General features: G+C 45.9%; 1 protein-coding gene across 2 annotated transcripts in view; it reads right to left on the bottom strand.

Annotated features, from left to right (window-relative positions):
* Window positions 1-9070, bottom strand: part of LOC106809286 (xaa-Pro aminopeptidase 1-like) — a 37799-nt gene extending 28729 nt beyond the window's left edge. For both annotated transcript variants that reach the window (XM_014812304.1, XM_014812300.1), the window contains exons 1-2: window positions 9066-9070; window positions 3778-3779 (exon numbers count right to left, since the gene is read on the bottom strand). The gene's annotated coding sequence lies outside the window, so the exon portion shown is untranslated. The remainder of the gene's footprint in view (window positions 1-3777; window positions 3780-9065) is intronic.
* Between the last annotated feature and the right edge of the window lie 582 nt (window positions 9071-9652).

The following is a 9652-nucleotide window of genomic DNA, read 5'->3' as shown; positions in this document are numbered from 1 at the left end:
CATACACATCATTGACATATCTCTCAATTCTATTTCAGCCGAAAGCTCCACTTTGGAACCATTCTACGATGATGGATCATGTGACGACTGTGTGCTGATGAAGTCGCTCGCATTCGCCTGTATACACGGTAAACGTCACGTATTGACCTATGTCACGACAAAGATTGGTTTTGTCATATCACTGTGTTATTCTAAACGTGTGCTCATTTCTGATTAATTTATCAGATGTTTGAGTCACACACCTGATTCTAGGGGAAGTATTACAGAAATAATGTGTTCAACATTGTATGATTCAAAAGAACAAATTTGGACAAGCTGAACACTGGAACGCTGCACACAGCCAATGATAAGCCTTGTGTGATAATCAGTGCATGTCACATGCACTCATTTCTTTATTCAGATAATCCTCGTGCACCAGCACGTATATAATGACCAGGTACATGCACTTCATAACTAACATACAGTAAAAACCCGCGTATAACAACCTAGATTTTTCCAAGTTATAGCCTCAATAGGTTCTTATATAAATGGTGCTTACTGAAAAATTAGGCTCAAAATGTTCTTAAATAGGTTCTTGTTTCTACTTTTAATATGTATATAAGCTTATACTTATTCAAATTGTGTTCAAATTTTCTTACAAGGACTGAAATTTGGGCTAATTATACCCATGATGGGCTACATGCAAAAAGATGCGTGCCATCGGCTGTCATAAAGCAATTATTTGACCAGCGTTTCTTTTTAAGTCTTTATCTGCATGCAAAATCAAGAACCTACTTTAAAATCTTAGCCTAAAACAGGTTGTTATGTAAAAGGGTCTAAATGGGTAATTTTAGCCTAACAGGTTCTGTCCCATATAACCTTTTTTATATTTTGGTGTTGGTTATTGGGACAGAACGGGGTTCATTGAAATTTTGTGAGATCAATTTCGTGATTTGAAATACGCCGCTATTGGCGCGGAAAAAAACCTACCGTTCCCTTCTACATGGCTTTAACTTGCTACTGATATGTGTATACATTCACTTCAATCGTTATTCACTTCTTAGCGAGTCTAGCAGGCCTCCTGCAGCGCCACTGTCTGAGTGCTATGAAATGACCACATTCCCGCCCGTTGCAAATCTGACTACCAGGATTTGTGTTTCATCGTCCAGCGTTGCGGCGGAAAGAAGAGCGTCCAGTCGTTCCTTACTGGTTGGTACTGTCACATTGCTGGGAAACCATAGTCAAGTCAGCACTCAGTTAACACTCATGCCATAATCTATTACTCGAAATACACATCACAATTTCTATGCACGCACGCACACACACACACACGCACACACTCAGCTACACGCGCGCTTACACGCATTCGCAGAGACACGCATGCCGACGTGTGAGCGGACACACGCACACACACACACACTCACCACCACCACCAACACGCGTACACCTGCACGCATGCACACACAGAGACACGCACTCCGACTCCACTCCGACATACACATCATTGACATATCTCTCAATTCTATTTCAGCCGAAAGCTCCACTTTGGAACCATTCTACGATGATGGATCATGTGACGACTGTGTGCTGATGAAGTCGCTCGCATTCGCCTGTATACAAGGTAAACGTCACGTATTGATCTATGTCACGATAAACCTAGCTGCGTATATCTCTCTTGGCATTAGGTGTGAGAAAAACACTGCAATATTTAGTCATGGCTGTTCTTTTGCTTATTCACATTTTATGTCTAAATGTTTCCTTTTTCCGACCACAACTTTTCCATCACGAGGGTATACACGTACATGTTAGATACATGTTTATTCAATGTCCTTTTTGTACTACTGTGTACATAATCTGCAACTATGCCTGGTGCACTTTGGATCAATGTATAGTTCCGTTTCTTTTCTCCTTTCCCATATCTAGTTTTTATGTCCACGGCAAACGTTGGTGACAATGGGCAAACACAAGAAAATCTGCACGTGCAGCTTGTGTGGGGAGAGGCGCCACAACGCACGGACTTGTCCTAACTTCTGTCGCCACTGTCGACAACCTCACCACGATTGCAACTGTCGATTGCCACAGGTAAAGCATCAAATGCACTTTTTAGTAAAACAACTTACACACGCATTGCAATATACACCCCCCCCCACCGGAACTCAATACCATGGAAGCTCATGTCAACATTGCATTGGGTGTTTGCCCAGAGATCATCCATACCCAACGTAGGACGAACGTCTACAAACCTGTAAAACACTTTCTTGATAGCAATCGTATAGTGCCTGCTATTCCAACTTGAAGGTTGTGTAGTAATGCCTAGCGTCACACTGTAGCATTGTTCATAGCAACTTTTACACCACAGTGTTACTGCCTGTGCTACTACAGAATTATTCGCAAAATACCCATATTATATTATATATATATATATCGTCGAAGTCATATCATTCATTCATATGATTCATATGATTCATTCATATGATGATTCATATTATTCATTCATTTGATTCATATCATTCACACGTTCTAATTTCTATGTCAGAAATTATATTTCAAGTTTGAACACTTCACTACCTTTTACACTTTGTTACATTTACATTTCTTGCATGTTAAAGACCCAAATGTTATTTCTGCCCATTACCACATACTGCGTGACTAACATGTCTGTTTCACTTCTGCGCTTATAGGATCTTCACAGTCTACAACTACATGGAGATGTCAGTGTTGGCAATGGAGTTCCTCAATTGCCACAACAACAGCAGCTGCCATTGCCTGTGCCTGTCGCCAATCCAGTGCCTGAATTTCCACAACAACAGCAGCTGCCATTGCCTGTGCCTGTCGCCAATCCAGTGCCTGAATTTCCACAACAGCAGCAGCTGCCATTGCCTGTGCCTGTCGCCAATGCAGTGCCTGAATTGCCACAACAACACCAGCTGCCATTACCTGTTCTTGTGGAGCATCCTATCGTCGGTAATATAAACAATAATGTAGGGGGCAACATACTACAGCCTGTAGTACATGTGATAGAGGTCATTGATGCGTGTACTGTTTGCCATCGTTGCACAACACCAGCACATACATTGACGTTAATGCCACTTACACTTCATGAGTTACACCGCGGCCTGTGTCGGCGTCAGTTTGGCGATAAAACCGGCATGGTTCTAGGACATCGGGCATGTACTTTGTGTACTTTGTATGTTTGTCCACGTACAGCCGTTGAACTACGTACACCTTCTTGGAAGTATGCCTGGCCTGCTGTCATCTGGACTTGTCTGACAAAACCTCACTATGCTCATGCTACGACGTTTATGTCATTTCTCTCTTCTGAACTTCGCACCAGTTGGATTCATTGCGTCGATGACTGGTTGCCAGCCATGCAAGTACACAACCATAGGCATCCTAACTTTCGTGATGTAACGACCATACTGCAAGCATTTCAGGATGACATTGCCAGTGGTCAGCTTTCACGGTTGGTGCCGTCACTTGACAGAACGTGCTTCCCAGAAGTTCGATGTCCCATGGGATATTACTTGTACATGGATGATGAAGTTGGTGCGAAATTGCAGCTGTTGCCTGCTTCCCATTACCTGGCAACAATCATTCCAGATTTTTCAGCATTTGACGCCCAAGTCAGCTACTTTCGCGGGGCAAGGTCTGATTGGACGACTCCTATTAAAGATCTCGATTGGGTCATTGCACCATCACTGGTTGTCAAGAAAGATAAAGGACTATGTATTTTAATGTGCTCTGCGAAAAAACATCCTGATGGTAGAACCAGTTTTTTCCATGTTCCAACACATCCACTTCTTGGACATGTGCCACCCAACGCTCCAGATTACCTAGCACCAGCTGTCGTTACGGGTAATGTTGTGCGTTACGGTAGGTCAAATGAGTACAATACATCCTTTCCTGTTCTTAAACAGCAAGGAAGTAGTGGCGGTTTGTCGACTTTTCGACTTTCGCCAAAGCGCCCGCATTTTGCAATGACAAACGATATTGCGGTGTCCAGTGGCTTCACCTTGGCACAACGCCCGGACATACTGCACTATGCACTTCAGTGCAATGACTTTGAAGTCAGTGCTATCTCGGAGACACTTGAAATCTACAAATTTTTTAAGCCTTCCGACAATGTCATCGCAAAATATGCATCTCAATCGACTTTCATTGATCTCGAAGATGCGTGTTTACTGTCAACTGCATACAATTCACACGCTGCCACCTGTCATGAGGGTATCGTAGAAGATGAGCAACCTGCCGAACAACCAGTTATTATGAACCCAGCTGATTGTCTTGCCATTATACATCCAAACACCCCTACCGGCCATCAACCATTTCGCATTCGCCGTGGACAGCCAATGCCTGAAAACCAAGGCTTGCCCATGAACTGGATGTTGTATGCAGTAATACAGTCATTGTTGCATGTTCGCCTATTGCACACTCGCCTTCTTCACAGTGTCTGGAGTGACAGGAACCAACATGTAGAACTGCGTCGACAAGTTCTGGAGGTTTGCAAGCAGTATGCTAACAACACAACATCCAGTACCCCAGTCAATTCGACAATGCTCACTCGGATAGGAACTGCTTTGAACGACCTACACCATGGTCTCTACAATGAGCACACACTTGCACAAGTATTGTGCCTTCTCTGTCATGCAGTACAGTGTCAAGACATTGCTGATGATTGGCAATTTCCTGACGTTGATGATTTGCACAGTCATGTATTGCTGCTCACAAGACAAGGACGTCGTCGTCACTTACTCAACATGCCGGAGCAATCTGCGGATGGGAAGTGGGTACTGCTGTTTGGCCTGTCTATTGAGACACTACCACAACAAGATAATGTTGAAGTTTCCTTTCGTTGGTCATCCGCATTTCATTGGCAGTACACGGGTACACGGCCCCATGGTCGCTCAGCCTCACACATGCGATATCTTGTCTATTCTACTATGGCAACGCTGCAACAGGCCCGAGATGACACATTGCAACGATGTGGTGGCCAATCAAAGATCACATGTGTCATCCATGGTGGCTACCTACTACGTCAACACATGGGATGTATGATCTTATGTTGTGTTATGGGATGTAAGACCACTATTCGCTGGCAATGTGCACAGGGTTTTGGATTTGCGCAGTGTGTCGTCGGATTATGTATGCGTCACTTTCGGCACAGTCTTCAGGAGGCTACAGAAGAATCTGTCAGTGTTGGACTCTATGAACCAGGCCTACAGCCATTCGTTGACCCGTTACCCCTTCTGCAGGATGATAATCATGAAGAGGCTGTGGATGAGATTCTCATTCTTTCTGCTGCTGATGTCGATTCTCATGATATCCCGTGCAACCCATTGGAACGGTATGCCATTGGAGGGAATGATTACCCAGTCGATGAATGTCGAGCAACTACATCTTCAGCAGCAAATGTATGTTACCTGTCAGAAAGCAACTCAGCAGGAACGTTGGGACATTATTTGCTCAATAACCACCTTCGTGTTTTGCATCGGACACATAGCTCACAAAAGCCACCTGTTGCTGCACAGAAAATACTTCAGTTGATCTGTGCACGCACTCCAGACTGGGCTCTTCCCCTTCTGTATCCTGAGGCGCAGCTGTTCCCACGCATATTTTGGAGTATGCATGGAGCCTCGATGACTGGAGCTTTGCCATCGATCATGTTTACGCACATCGGGCATTACCCTCGAACGCTTCATGTTGCTTCACTCATCGAGCATATGTACGTCCGTCTCATGGATGGCAGCCTTTTAACATCACGCGATTTCAATTATCTGCAGTTTAACTTTGATGTTGTGCTCAATGCCAATTTGAACACTAATTCTGCCGAAATCGCGTGTCGGAAAGGTTTGGAGCACCTCACTCGCAAGCACAGCAGGCAATCATTGGCAACCGAACAAACTATCTTGCAGTTAGATCAGTTAGATGCTCGACGTGAAGTCAAGCGTTTGTCAGCACTCCTACGATCTGAGGGTGCGTGGCATTACTTCATCACCTTGACATGCAACGACAGTGCTACGATGGGAGTTTGGCCAATTCGGAAAGCTATTCTGCGTCATTGTGATCCTCTTCAGCGAGATGCAACTCTGCAAAACTACGCCGTCATCATGTGTCGTGCATGGGAGCGAGCAAGTCGCTATCTCTGGAATTACATCCAGTACAGCCCTCAACGTCCTCTTGGACATGTCAAGTGTGCGTGGATGCGGTACGAATTTCAGAGTACTGGGGCGCTTGGAAATCGACCACACATCCACGGGGGCATCACACTGTTTCCAGAACCCGAGCAGGTGTCGCTTCACCGCATACGCTGTTCCTTGAAGGACATGTTCTCTGCCTCTGCGATGACGGATATGGACACATTGCTTCGTGACGGACTTGTTTCCACCCCAGAGGAGTACTACAGCTTGTACTCATTGGCTGGTCAATTACAAACACACAGCTGTGCGAGGGCTGGGACTCGATGCCAAAAACGACGGGCTGCAGATGACACATTCATCTGTCGTGTTCAGCGTCACCCTGCCAGCCTACACTACCACTTTGATGAGCGAGAGCTGCTCTATGACGAGGAGACGTTGCAACGACTTCAGTATCTCGATCTTGGTCATGTGGACCCAATCAGTCAGAAATGGAAACCAGCTAAGGAATTCTCAGGTGGCAGGTGGCAGTATCCAGCACAAATTCATGAGCATTTCGTACCAACAGTTCCTCTCTTGTTTGTTGCGACGAAAGCATGCACGAATGTTCAGTTCTGTGATCGAAAGTTTCAGATCTCATACATGGCAAAATATGCTGCTGGTGTTGATGAAAAATGTCAAGTCACTTTCACTCCATCCCGACATGATCCTCACAGCATGCACGCTGAAGTCCACGAACCGATCAACATCAAGATAACGGGGCAAGCAATGAAATCATCAAACCAGCATCGAAAGGCACTAGCGAGGGAACTTGCTCTCACTGAAATGATCTGGTTTTCTGCTGGTCTGCCATATGTCACGTATCCAACTGACATCACACATGTGTCGACCATGCCACCCGAGTACAGAGCTGCTATTCTGAAGCAACCCCATACAATTGTACGGATTGATGGTGGTGGAGGTCAACTAAAGCCTGTGGAGGCACGGCGTCATCTACCTCACTGGCGGCAGTTTACTCCAAATCAACAACTTGCCATGCAAGATTATGCTAGAGGTGCATATTATCTAGACGTGACGACAGAATTTTCACTTCGACCTCCAGAGTTGCTTGTCTTTGACAACCTCGAAGTCTATGCCAAATGGTTTACATTTCAAGCATCACATAGGCAGGAGTATGTTGCACATGAAGATCTTGCTGTCTGCTTCTGGATTGATGGGGGGTGTCGAGTTATAAAACTGCGGCCTGCATATGTGCCCGCTGCTTGCCAGTACCTCCGTGCCATGCAGGACGACCCTGACATTGTAAGAGCTGAACATGCTGAGAACCTGTGCAATGCCATGTTTCAGGATCTTGAGTGCGAACAGAATGCACATGAAGAGGATGGTGAATATTCCGCAATGTACCTACGCTTCGTTGATATAACAAAGACGAAACGAAATGTTGTGGTGTTTACACAGGTCACCCCAACACAATTCTCCAGGTTTCTCATTCACCTGATGTTGTCGTTTGGGAACTTTGTCACAGAGATCGATCTATATAGTGCTCCATCAATGATTGATGCTTTTCGCACCTCTGGACTCATACGTGCTGAAGTGCCAACAGAGGAAGATGTTAGATGCCTTGCAAGGAGATATGTCAAGGAGCAATTGCAGTGGTTAGCTATTGGCACGCGTCGCTTCGCAAAGCTGATACAGGTCTTGATTGATGGATTACAGCGTTTCCTCCTTCAAGGGGATCTAGTGTTTGACTCATTACCTTTGTACCTGGAACGCGCTATGGTGCAACATGCAACGCAGGAAGTTACCGAGTTGCAACAGTCAAGGCGAACTGCCGCTGTTCATATGTTGTTTCATGAACTCAACCACCTCATGCCAGACTTCCCCAGCTGTGAGCAACTCCAAATAAAGCAGGTCGTGCCTTACCAGCCACGCATTCTTGGAGCACCAGGGCAGTCGCAGTTGTCAGTTGCTGAGCAGAGAGCAGCTCTGTATGACTGTCAACTAGCCATAGATCAGTTGTTTGAGGCAGACAAAACATTTGTCAGGTCACCACTGTTGGTTGGTCCGCCCGGTTCTGGCAAAACCCACATTTTACTGCTTGCTCAAACATACGCCTTGTCGCGCGGTCTCAATGCTCAATTAGTTGCCCTGACATCAGAACGAGCAAGAAGACTCGGTGGAGAACACATCCATTTGCTGTTTGCCATGCCCGTTTTAGATAGCATGAATCATACAATATCACGTATGGCCGAAAAATGTCTGTTCTCGCTTGCGCGTTATCCTATCCGCCTGGCTGCTCTCCAGCGTATAGACGTCCTTATCATTGAGGAAATCGGACTTGTGTCGGCAGAAACATTTGCAGTCATGGATCTCGTTCTGCGCCATATCAGAGACAATCCTGTTCCCATGGGTGGCGTTCTAATCCTGGCCTCTGGTGATCCACGACAGCTGCCACCAGTGTCCGGTTCCCCAATCTGGGCCAGTTATCACCTCATGACGACTTTCAAAGTCACCTCATTGAAGCAATACATTAGATCTCAGCGTGACCCACAGCTACAGACCCTTCTTGAATTGCTTCGCATGGGCAATGTCACAGACGAGGAAATTGAACAGTTTGAAGCCATTGTCAGGCAATATTGCATCCCTCGACATTGCGTTGCAGGTTGGGAAGATGTTCCACCACATGTTCTGCGCGTTGTTAGGCCAGCCAAAATATTGTTGGCGAATTTCTGGCGCTGAAGATGGCCGATCCACTTGTTGACTGCTTGACTTTTAATGCGATAGATGAAATAGAAACGGCTGGTGGCCAGGTGCTTGATGCAAATGCGCTTGTATCACGGCAATTGAATTATAAATGCCAGGAGCCACAATCTCTTGTTGTGTTTGTTGGTGCGGTCATGCGCCTGACGTACAATAACATTTCTCCTACACAATCATGTCCTCGTTTCTCACAGGGACAGTTGTGTGTTGTATGTGCGCTCGACAATGATGACAACATGCCTGCTTCCATCCAAATAACTGTCAAACTAGTACCTCCTGGTGTGCGAGAATTTGACGTCAGCCACATACCAGCCGGTTGGTGCGAGTTTCATGTGAAGTTGCGGTCAACAACACCGATCTGTGTTGGCGAAAGCAAGACAAGGGCATGGCGAAAGCAATATCCACTAGCATACTTTGTCTGCAGCACCATTCACAAGTCTATTGGTGAGACACTCCCACATGTTGCTACTCAGTTGAGCGTAAAGTGCAAAGAATATCGCTTGTGGCAACGAGAGCAGTTGCTCGTTTTATTGAGCCGTGTGCGAACCCTCGACGACCTGACGTTTGTCACCACAGATCCTGACGACACTATTCAGGCCATGTTGAATTTGCTACGTCAGCCTTCGCGTTGGGCTTGTCACATTGACAATGTACTACAAACCCTGGATCGCTGCTCGGCTGCACCACGCATTCTGCACCATGTACATAACCCTCTGCCAGGTATGCTAAGCCTGATTCCAGATGTCAATATGGGCTTTGTCTATGTTATTGTGAGCACA

The sequence above is a fragment of the Priapulus caudatus genome, unplaced genomic scaffold, assembly GCF_000485595.1.
Source record: "Priapulus caudatus unplaced genomic scaffold, Priapulus_caudatus-5.0.1 Scaffold342, whole genome shotgun sequence".
Taxonomy (NCBI): Eukaryota; Metazoa; Priapulida; class Priapulimorpha; order Priapulimorphida; family Priapulidae; genus Priapulus; species Priapulus caudatus.
This window is presented reverse-complemented; position numbering and strand designations above follow the sequence as displayed.